This window comes from Schistocerca americana, chromosome 8 (assembly GCF_021461395.2).
Source record: "Schistocerca americana isolate TAMUIC-IGC-003095 chromosome 8, iqSchAmer2.1, whole genome shotgun sequence".
Classification (NCBI taxonomy): Eukaryota; Metazoa; Arthropoda; class Insecta; order Orthoptera; family Acrididae; genus Schistocerca; species Schistocerca americana.
The window spans coordinates 150,352,010-150,364,640 of NC_060126.1; the positions used below are offsets into that span (position 1 = coordinate 150,352,010).

At 42.9% G+C, this 12,631-nt stretch overlaps 1 protein-coding gene across 1 annotated transcript in view; it reads right to left on the minus strand.

The window, feature by feature from the left end:
• Positions 1 to 12,631, minus strand: part of LOC124545639 (cell division control protein 42 homolog) — a 257,471-nt gene that overhangs the window by 152,741 nt on the left and 92,099 nt on the right. The window lies entirely within an intron of this gene.

The following is a 12,631-nucleotide window of genomic DNA, read 5'->3' on the forward strand; positions in this document are numbered from 1 at the left end:
GACGGTAATAATTCCAGTCGACTACCTGCAAGTAGGAAAAGACGGCGAACGTCTGCAGAAAAGCCCGATATTTGAGCTAACAAGGGAACCTCCTCATCGCACCCCCCTCAGATTTAGTTATAAGTTGGCACAGTGGAACGTCCTTGAAAAACTGAACACAGATTAATCGGAAAACAGGAAGAAGTTGTCTGGAACTATGAAAAAAATAAGCAAAATATACAAACTGAGTAGTCCATGCGCAAGATAGGCAACATAAAGGATAGTATGAGCTCAGGAGCGCCGTGGTCCCGTGGTTAGCGTGAGCAGCTGCGGAACGAGAGGTCCTTGAATCTCCCCTCGAGTGAAAAGTTTAATTTTTTATTTTCAGACAATTATTATCTGTCCGTCCGTCCGTCCAAAAAATTTGAAAACGTTAAAAACATATGTTTTGACAGAGCACAGGGAAAACTGTGCGACTGTGAAACAGTTGCATTCATTTGTTGCAGTTTATGTGACAAACTCTAATGTTTTCATCACTTTTTTGGGAGTGATTATCACATCCACAAGAAAACCTAAATCGGGCTAGGTAGAAGAATCTTTTTACCCATTCGCCAAGTGTACAAGTTAGGTGGGTCGACAACATATTCTTGTCATGTGACGCACATGCCGTCACCAGTGTAGTATAGAATATATCAGACGTGTTTTCCTGTGGAGGAATCGGTTGACCTATGACCTTGTGATCAAATGTTTTCGGTTCCCATTGGAGAGGCACGTGCTTTCGTCTACTAATTGCATGGTTTTGCGGCGCGGTCGCAAAACACAGACACTAAACTTATTACAGTGAACGGAGACGTCAATGAGGGAACGGACAGATCAAAAACTTTGCGAAAATAAAGAAAGAAAACTTTTCACTAGAGGGAAGACTTGAACCAAGGACCTCTCGTTCCGCAGCTGCTCACGCTAACCAAGGGACCGCGGCGCTCCTGAGCTCACACTATCCTTGATGTTGCCTATCTTGCGCATGGACTATTCAGTTTGTATATTTTGCTTACTTTTTTCATACTTCACACAACTTCTTCCTGTTTTCTCGATTGATCTGTGTTCAGTTTTTCAAGGCCTTTCCACTGTGCCAACTTCTACATCTACATCTACATCTACATCCACACTCCGCAAGCCACCTGACGGTGTGTGGCGGAGGGTACCTTGAGTACCTCTATCGGTTCTCCCTTCTATTCCAGTCTCGTATTGATCGTGGAAAGAAGGATTGTCGGTATGCCTCTGTGTGGGCTCTAATATCTCTGATTTTATCCTCTTGGGCTCTTCGCGAGATATACGTAGGAGGGAGCAATATACTGCTTGACTCTTCGGTGAAGGTATGTTCTCGAAACTTCAACAAAAGCCCGTACCGAGGTACTGAGCGTCTCTCCTGCAGAGTCTTCCACTGGAGTTTATCTATCATCTCCGTAACACTTACGCGATTACTAAATGATCCTGTAACGAAGCGCGCTGCTCTCCGTTGGATCTTCTCTATCTCTTCTATCAACCCTATCTGGTACGGAACCCACACTGCTGAGCAATATTCAAGCATCGGGCGAACAAGCGTACTGTAACCTACCTCCTTTGTTTTCGGATTGCATTTGCTTAGGATTCTTCCAATGAATCTCAGTCTGGCATCTGCTTTACCGACGATCAACTTTATATGATCATTCCATTTTAAATCACTCCTAATGCGTACTCCCGGATAATTTATGGCATCAACTGCTTCCAGTTGATGACCTGCTATATTGTAGCTAAATGATAAGGGATCTTTCTTTCTATGTATTCGCAGCACATTACACTTGTCTACATTGAGATTCAATTGCCATTCCCTGCACCATGCGTCAATTCGCTGCAGATCCTTCTGCATTTCAGTACAATTTTCCATTGTTACAATCTCTCGATATACCACAGCATCATCCGCAAAAAGCCTCAGTGAACTTCCGATGTCATCCACAAGGTCATTTATGTATATTGTGAATAGCAACGGTCCTACGACACTCCCCTGCGGCACACCTGAAATCACTCTTACTGCGGAAGACTTCTCTCCATTGAGAATGACATGCTGCGTTCTGTTATCTAGGAACTCTTCAATCCAATCACACAATTGGTCTGATAGTCCATATGCTCTTACTTTGTTCATTAAACGACTGTGGGGAACTGTATCGAACGTCTTGCGGAAGTCAAGAAAGACGGCATCTATCTGTGAACCCGTGTCTATGGCCCTCCGAGTCTCGTGGACGAATAGCGCGAGCTGGGTTTCACACGACCGTCTTTTTCGAAACCCATGCTGATTCCTACAGAGTAGATTTCTAGTCTCCAGAAAAGTCATTATATTGGAACATAATACGTGTTCCAAAATTCTACAACTGATCGACGTTAGAGATATAGGTCTATAGTTCTGCACATCTGTTCGACGTCCCTTCTTGAAAACGGGGATGACCTGTGCCCTTTTCCAATCCTTTGGAACACTACGCTCTTCTAGAGACCTACGGTACACCGCTGCAAGAAGGGGGGCAAGTTCCTTCGTGTACTCTGTGTAAAATCGAACTGGTATCCCATCAGGTCCAGCGGCCTTTCCTCTTTTGAGCGATTTTAATTGTTTCTCTATCCCTCTGTCGTCTATTTCGATATCTACCATTTTGTCATTTGTGCGACAATCTAGAGAAGGAACTACAGTGCAGTCTTCCTCTGTGAAACAGCTTTGGAAAAAGACATTTAGTATTTCGGCCTTCAGTCTGTCCTCGTCTGTTTCAGTACCATTTTGGTCACAGAGTGTCTGGACATTTTGATTTGATCCACCTACCGCTTTGACATAAGACCAAAATTTCTTAGGATTTTCTGCCAAGTCAGTACATAGAACTTTACTTTCGAATTCACTGAACGCCTCTCGCATAGCCCTCCTCACACTACATTTCGCTTCGCGTAATTTTTGTTTGTCTGCAAGGCTTTGGCTATGTTTATGTTTGCTGTGAAGTTCCCTTTGCTTCCGCAGCAGTTTCCTAACTCGGTTGTTGTACCACGGTGGCACTTTTCCATCTCTTACGATCTTGCTTGGCACATACTCATCTAACGCATATTGTACGATGGTTTTGAACTTTGTCTACTGATCCTCAACACTATCTGTACTTGAGACAAAACTTTTGTGTTGAGCCGTCAGGTACAGAATCTGAGGGGTGTGCGATGGGGAGGTTCCCTTGTGAGAGTTACTGACGATATTTACTCACGGATACGATACATTTCCTTCACGTGGAGGTTCCTCCGGAACTGGAGCCCAGCGTGTTAACACTGCCGCGCGAACTCGCTCCCTGGACGCCTCTGGAAAGTAAGGTGCGAAGCTGAGGGCGGGCGCCTGCGAGCCGCGGCGGTTCCTCCTCCGAGTGAGCGGGGCAGCGCTGCAGCTCCGGCAGGAGCCCCGTTCTTGACCTCTGACCCCAGCCAGCCTCTTTGTGAGAGGCGTCCGTTGCTGTCCTGCCGGCTACCTCGTTGCATCATACACGTGCCTACCTACTTAATCGCGCTCATTCAAGGATTCGAGTTTCCTTCGGTTACCGGATCCCCCGGGCTTGCACAAAATTCTCAGACAGCTACGGGAGGAGATCTGCGCTAAAGCGGCTGTTAGCGGATGTCCGCACAGATGTTGACTTTGCAGATAAAATATTCGCACGTGATGCGCTTGTCTGCGAGAAGGTATCAACTCCAGAAGACTGTACTCACTTGCGAAAGGACCTGCAGAACAGTGATGAATACTGCAGAGACCGGTAGCTGACCCTCAACGCAAATAGATGTAACGTACTGCACATACATGGGAGGAGGTAGCCACTACTGTGCAACCGCACCATTGATGACAAACTGCTGGAAACAGTAAAGTATCTAGGAGTAACCATCTGCAGCGACTTCAAGTGGAATGACCACAAAAACCGAATAGCAGGAAAAGCAGTTGCTAGACTGAGGTTCACGGGATGAATCCTAAGGAAATGTAGCCCATCTACGAAGGAAAAGACTTACAAAACACTTGTTCCATCATTCTTGAGTACTGTTGGTCGGACTAATAGGAGAGGTAGAGAAGATCCAACGAAGAACGGCGAGTTTCGTCACGGGATCGTTTAACAGGCGCGAGTGCATTACAGAGATGCTCAAAAAACTCTAGTGGCAAACGCTATGAGACAGGCGTTGTGCATCACGAAGTGGTGTACTATTAAAATTCCGAGAGACTACATTCCTGGAAGAGTCAGACAGCACAATACTTTCTCACATATACGTTTAGCGAAATGACCACAACGAGAAAATTCGTGATATTAGAATGAATACAAAAGCTTACCGACAATCATTCTTCTTATATACCAATCGCGAGTGGAACAGGGAAGGAGACAACACTTAGTGGTGGCAAAAGTACCCTCTGCCACACACCGTTAGGTTGTTTTAAATGGTTCAAATGGCTCTGAGCTCTATGCGACTTAACTTCTGAGGTCATCAGTCGCCTAGAACTTAGAACTAATTAAACCTAACCAACCTAAGGACATTACACACATCCATGCCCGAGGCAGGATTCGAACCTGCGACCGTAGCGGTCGCTCGGTTCCAGACTGTAGCGTCTAGAAGCACACGGCTAGGTTGTTTTAGAGTAAGATGTAGATGTTGATTGATGTAGATGCGAAAAGTTTCGGCTATGCAGACATCGGAGAGTATATCTGCGGATATCCGCAATAACACTTTTTTCGCATTCAAAAGATAAAGAGATCTATGGTAATATTTGTATAAGTCGCTCTTCCCATTCTAGGCAAAGCGGCATTATCTAGGCTTAAATGCGTAATGTCCTGGAGGCAGTAGATAAGTTGTTGACATCTGTAGGAAATGAAGTTAGCGAAATGCTTTTCTTCCTGCTTATTACACCTACATCAACGTCTATACTATCTCCGCATCTATATTCCGCAAACTTGTTGCTTGTTGACTACAATTTATTTTCTAATTTGTCTCATTTTCTGCAGTGATAACTCGGGTTGCATAGCTCTGTAGTATCAGAACACCTTCTCGTTTTCTGGCTGCAAATAAATTATGTACAGCAAGAGATACATTGGTATTTAATTGAAGAATGTGACATTTGACACTTAAAATGTTTGACAAATACATTCTTCAGTTATCGGTCGAACGTGGGTTTGTAAGCTACCTTCTGCCTAAGCATTCTTCCAATGAATCTCAGTCTGGTATCTGTGTTTCTTGCGATTTGTTTTACGTGATCGTTTCAATTTAACTCGCTTCGTGCCACACTCCCAGATATTTAATGATCTCACAGCTTTCAGTACTTGTTCGGCAGACGTGTATGCAGGTATTTACGAATATTTATGCGAAATACGTTTTGTTTCCCTATGTTGCGAGTCAACTACCAATTCCTGCACCAAGTGTCGATCTCTACAGATTTCCAAACATTTCGCTACAGAATGAGATTTTCACTCTGCAGCGGAGTGTGCGCTGATATGAAACGCCCTGGCAGATTAAAACTGTGTGCCCGACCGAGACTCGAACTCGGGACCTTTGCCTTTCGCGGGCAAGTGCTCTACCAACTGAGCTACCGAAGCACGACTCACGCCCGGTACTCACAGCTTTACTGGCAGAAGTAAAGCTGTGAGTACCGGGCGTGAGTCGTGCTTCGGTAGCTCAGTTGGTAGAGCACTTGCCCGCGAAAGGCAAAGGTCCCGAGTTCGAGTCTCGGTCGGGCACACAGTTTTAATCTGCCAGGACGTTTCATTTCGCTACAGTTTTCCAGCGTTGTTACTTCTCTGTACACAAAAGAATCGGCAGCAATAGGTTCATAGACTTTCCGTCGTTACCCATTAGTTCATATATATATAAATATATAACGTCGGAAAGTATATATATATATATATATATATATATATATATATATATATATATATATATATATATATATATATATATATAGGCTGAATCACCTAAAACTTGCGCCGCAAATATTGCGGAAATGGTAAGTGTTACTGATGTGTGGTTTTCGAAGAATGGATTGTTTGAAACTTCCTGGCAGATTAAAACTGTGTGCCGGACCGAGACTCGAACTCGGGAACTTTGCCTTTCGCGAGCAAGTGCTCTACCAACTGAGCTACCCAAGCACGACTCACGCCCCGTCCTCACAGCTTTACCTCTGCCAGTATGTCGTCTCCTACATTCCAAAGCTGTGATGACGGGGCGTGAGTCGTGCTTGGGTAGCTCAGTTGGTAGAGCACTTGCCCGCGAAAGGCAATGTTTCCGAGTTCGAGTCTCGGTCCGGCACACAGTTTCAATCTGCCAGGAAGTTTCATATCAGCGCATAACTCCGCTGCAGAGTGAAAATCTCATTCTGGAATGGATTGTTTGTCACAGACTCGTATTGTTAGCCAACCAACAAATTGTAACAACATTTAGAAAGTGCATTTTTGTGCAGACATACTCTTTTTAAATGGAACAATGCCTGTTGACATTAACAAAGTAAAAGTAGGGTAAATTAGAGTGTGAGTGGTGTTTGTTGCACAGTCTAGTTCGAATCGTTTACGAAATATAGTATTTTGAAAACTTTCAACTCCGACACTTACACAATACCTGTGGTAGTAGACATTAAAGAACAAACAAGTGCATGCATTAGTTATGTAGATTCTGACCAGTAGCGAGACAACTGACCGTCAAAGGTTGTGTTCAAAATGACCACCGGCAGCGGCAATACACACTTCCAGTGTAGCATGGAACGACCGCTGCACACGAGCTAGCTTTTCAGCAGAGACGTCCAAACAGGATGAAGTAATATGTCGCTGCATATCATCGGGCGCTGTTGGCATGTCCTTGTGGACAGTGCCTTTCAGGATTCTTCACAGAAAAAAGTCTACAGGTGTCAAATGCGGGTTACGGATCGGTCAAGGTACAGGTCCTCTGAGACCAATCCGACGATTTGAAAACAGTTCATGAAGACATGCTTCGTACACTATGGGCTGGATAGCCATCATGCTGGTACCACAGGTTCCCCTTAGTCTGTAGAGGAACGTTTTCTAGCATCTGTGGGAGATGGTCTGTTAGGAGGTTGCAATACTTGTGCGAGTTCAGTGTTCCGTCTATGAAAAACTGTCCTATGAGCTGATGATTAACTATTCCACACCACACGTTTACACTCCATGGGCGCTGCAGTTCCTCCTGAAGAAGCCAACGGGGACTGTCAACAGACGAATAGAGCATGTTTCGACGGTTTACTTGGTCATGATTGGTAAATGTGGCTTCGTCACTAAACAAGATAAGGTACTTGATTCATCTGAAGCATCCTGTCTTAATGCCCTTGTAGAGACAGGAGTTAACACAATTGTCATAATCGCTTCCATGCAGCTCTTCATGGAGACAGAGACACGTGATAGGGATGGAACTATGTCGACGGAGGATGCGTAAGACACTTGCCTGACTCATGCCCCATCTTCGTGCGATCGAGCGGGAGTTAACGTGCGAATCAACTGCAACAGCAGTGTAGGAGTTACACTACCACTTTCAAGTAACTGCTGCCGGCCGAAGTGGCCGTGCGGTTAAAGGCGCTGCAGTCTGGAACCGCAAGACCGCTACGGTCGCAGGTTCGAATCCTGCCTCTGGCATGGATGTTTGTGATGTCCTTAGGTTAGTTAGATTTAACTAGTTCTAAGTTCTAGGGGACTAATGACCTCAGCAGTTGAGTCCCATAGTGCTCAGAGCCATTTGAACCATTTGAACCAAGTAACTGGTTCAAGACCTTGATAAATAATTGTCGAGATGGTTGATGTCTATTGGGATACCTTGCCGCGTACAACGTACAAGAACTAACTGCGTTCTTCCTACATTCTCCATACACCATGAACATGTCAGCTTTTTCTGGATTGGTAAATCCCATCGTCCACTCACGATCTCCTTCAAATGGTTTAAATGGCTCTGAGCACTATAGGACTTAACATCTGAGGTCATCAGTCCCCTAGAACTTAGAACTACTTAAACCTAACTAACCTAAGGACATCACACACATCCATGCCCGAGGCAGGATTCGAACCTGCGACCGTAGCGGCCGCGCGGCTCGAGACTGAAGCGCCTAGAAGCGCTCGGCCACAACGGCCACGATCTACAGCTTGGACAGTCACACACTGACTAGCAAGTCGCAACGCACTCAAGGAATATACAAGAAAACTGCAAACAAACTTAACAATATTGTACTTAGCCACTATGCAGGTTGAATGTCAAAAACAAATATCGGTGTGGAAACTTTTAAAAATATGGTATCTCGTAAACGACTCGCACTGGAATTCTGCAACCAACACCACTGACATTCTAACTAACCCTACTTTTAGTTTGTTACTATCAATAGGCATTGTTCTATTTAAAAAGTGTTTATTTGCACAAAAATACACTTTCTAAGTATTATTAGAATCTGTTTATTGGCTACCATTAAGAACTCCTAGCTACCAATCCATTCTGCGAAAATCGCACGTCAAAAGCACTTACTAATTCTGCAATATTTCCGCAGCAAGTGTTAAGTCATTTACCCTGTATATTGAACAGTAATAATACAGTAACACTTTCTTCGATTACGCCCGAAGTTACCTTTCCGTCAAGAAACTTCTCTCCGTTAAAAATTACGTAATTACGCGTAACAGCAACTGCTTTACGTATCAGTGATTCGTTTACATTGACACTTACGTAATTCAAGAAAACAGAACTACATTAAGGTTCTTCAAGTATTCTCCATCCATCTTTGTTTCGTAGTCTGACCACCGTTTTTCTCTTGTGTACGACAGAAACAATGTTTGGTTACCGTCAACGTTTTCCTTAAATACACTCATCTTACCTTAATCTCTACGTTAACTTGCAATGAAAGGTGCGACATACCACAAAACCACGCATACGACCAACAAGAAGGGAACAGTATGCAAATAAGCGAGTATGTCGTGCCTCGTGTATCAGCTCGCTCACAGAACAAGAAAGCAGAATCTTGACTAGCTGCCAGCGATTCAGTTGTCGAGAATGGCTGCCTGCTTCAGATTTACTGCTTTTACCACAACAGATTGCACTGGCATCGTTCATATTGCCATTACCAACGCCTAAAAAGTGAAATAAATCCGATTTATGTCCATCAAATATATCGTTGGGCAATTTTTTTAAATTATCCAATATAGTAAAGAAGTTACTCTGCGGACAGCAGTAAAGTTTAAGGGTACGCGTACCCAATCGTTCCACCACAAGAGGAGCACCGGTTATTTCTCTTTGCTATAGGCATTACTTTATATTCATCCACGTTTACAGAGAGCTAACATTCGTTATATCAATAGAAAATATTGTCCAAGTCTATCTGCAGCTCATTACGATCATGATTTTCCTGTAGTCAACAGCGTCGTCATCAAACAATCTTTTAGTGCTGCTGGTTCTGTTTGATAAATTATTTGCGTATACTGAAAAAATTAGAGGCCTCATTAAGTTTCCTTGGGGCACGCTCGTTGTTACTTTAGTTCTGCGGTACATTCAACACCACGAATAATTTACTACATTCTGATTGTCAAATGTTTCTCAAACGATTGACATATTTACTAAGATACTACGTAACACCGTATCTTGGTTAGCAGTATACTCTATGGTACAGTGTTGAATGCCTTACGGAAATCTAAGAAGACGAGATATGTCTCTTCATCTGTTGTTTGTAAGATATTAACGAATAAAGCAATCTGTGTTTTACACGAGTCGTAGTTTCCTGACTCCGTACTGATTCTTTCAGATGTGTTTGCGTCCAAATCTACACGTTGTTCTGCTCTCTTCTATTTCCAATAAGTTATAAACTGCTGAATATAAGTTGCGCATTCTCTTAGATAATTCCGACCGCTGACAATCAAACACACTATCGATTTCTTGAGATATCAATCAGCGATCTCGGCATTTAAAGAAGCAATCCATACAGGGCTTATATAATCCTGACGAAAAGAAAAGAGACGTCCACAACTGCGGCATGAGAAACTAAATGGCAGCACTTAGATTCACAGTACTACGGAAAAATGAGAACTTTGGAAAAAGCACACAGATGTCATTAATAGCAATGACGTTTTGTTTTCATTTCCGTGTTTGTAGGAGAATTAGAAAGTTACATGCCAGTTTTATCGTTGGTTTGGATGACTCATCATCAACAGAAATTGATTCAAACTTGGTGAAGCTTTATAAAGAGCATGCTTCTTCGTTTTCAACAGTTATGAAATGCGTGGCTGAATAACGTGAAGAATTTCCCACGCGACAGAACATCGAGAAAGTGCACAATACGATATTGGACATTCTGTGAAGATAATTGTGCGCAATAGCTAACGCAATGATCACATAACAAGTAAGAGTACGCTACATTTTACACGAACAGTGAACTATCAGAAAATTTTGTGCAATATGGTTACTATAGTTTGTAGAATGCTGATCAATGGCAATTAATAAAATAAAATCCTCAGCAAAAATATCACTCTTAGCCTACGCCGACTTGTACTTTGGATAGTACCCTGGTGGAAGACTTCTGTCCAGTAACGAAACATGAATAAACGCGGTGGGTAGAGACAGATGTTCGCACCAAGAAAGGCGAAGTTGGTTTCATCTAGTGGAGAAGCTAAGGTGAGTTTTCTTTCGGATTTGGTAGCGGTATCTCTTACTGATTACTTCGAAAAGAGTAAAACAGTATTTGGTAAATAATATGCTGGTCTTCTATGACGATAACATAAAAAATAGAAGCACGACAAGAGGCTAGGCTCGTGAAAGAAGAAACGTCATATTTCTTCTGGACGATATGCCTGCTCACAAGGGCACTTCCGAGACGAGTAATTTTAGGGATGGAAGAACGAATAGTTGGGATATTTTCTTTATTAATGCGATTTGGACGCCCTCTGGTTTCAGTTTTTCCTACATAAAATTCGTGACTCGGTAAAGTATTCAAAACAATACATGGTTTTCCCAGGCATAAGTTGAAATTTAGGCAGATATTCCAGAATGACGCATGTGATCCATCTATTCATTGTAGTGGTCGAAGTGTACTGACGTGAAGTGCGAAATGTTGATCATTCAACTGACTGATCACATTTGCGCCCTCTAATTTCCTCGTGCTGCCATGCCTAAACAAATTAGTGCTGGAGAACGGTTCGGAATCTAGTGAAAAGTTATGCCAGCAGTAGGCAGGTGTTCTGCAGAACTTTCAGAATCATGTCGCGGTTGAAACCCAGTCGATGGGCAAACTTTGGTCAAAGCGTATGAACCTGAAGGAGATTAATGTCAAAAAATAAGTGCAGGTCTTTGAGCTAGCGGAACATAATCTTTGAGTACCAGAAAAGAACTTCACTTCGTACATCTGACCACAGAAATATTAATGATCGCTACATTACTGCAATATGACTAATGACTGTAGAAAGAAAAATGGTATATGTTTGAAAATATTTGTTTTATACAGGTTAATACCTTATACTGCACACAGACCAATCATCAGGAACGAATTTGTCTGCAATGGCCTAAGGAAATGTGCTAGGAGCACTCTTTTCCCAATATTTTTGTAAAAACTGTCAACTAATGCGAACAACACAAATTATTCCTGACAACGCAGCTATCAATAAGAAATAATCATCTCATGACATTTTCCGTAAATAAGATTAATCGTAAAATGTGAAGAATAAACTGCTCGGTTTAAAAATGAGACTGCTATCCTCAGCGAAAGGGATGAAAATTGCAAGAGCCGCTGGATGGAATAAACAGTCTTATAAGCACAGAATGTGGGTTGAGTGTACACCAAAGAATGAAGAAAATAATGAGGAGGAGCAGAAATGAGATTACGCTATAAACTTACCATCTAAACCGGGCACCACGAAGAAGATGAAGTGAAGTAATTTTGCTACCTCAGAGGCAAAAATTACGCATGCCGGACGCAGAAAGGAGGACATAAAAAACAGACTAGCCCAGGAGAAGAGGGCATTCCTCTCTAAAAGAAGTCTGCTAGTATCAAACCCTGAGGATGGAATTTCTGAGAATAAACATCTGAAGCACTCTGTTGTATAGAGGGTAATCACGGAGTGTAGGAAAACCAGGAACGAGAATCGAAGCGTTGGAGATGAGTTGGTGGTATTATAGGAAGATGTTGCAAATTAGCTGGACAAATAAGGAAGAAAAGAGGACGGGTTCCACAGAATATGCGAGGAAAGGAATAAATGGACTACAGTGACTAGAGGAAAAGACAGGATGACTGGTGGCCGTGCGGTTAAAGGCGCTGCAGTCTGGAACCGCAAGACCGCTACGGTCGCAGGTTCGAATCCTGCCTCGGGCATGGATGTTTGTGATGTCCTTAGGTTAGATAGGTTTAACTAGTTCTAAGTTCTAGGGGACTAATGACCTCAGCAGTTGAGTCCCATAGTGCTCAGAGCCATTTGAACCATTTGAACAGGATGACTGGAGATGTATTGAGACATCAAGAATAGCTGTCATGGTACTAAATGGAGCCTTGGAGGTACCAACTGTAGGGGAAGACAGAGATTGGAATACACCTAGTAAATAATTGAATACACCGAAATGAAGAGATTGCCACAGGACAAGAAGCCATGACAGGCCCTATCAAAAAAAATTGTAGAAAGTT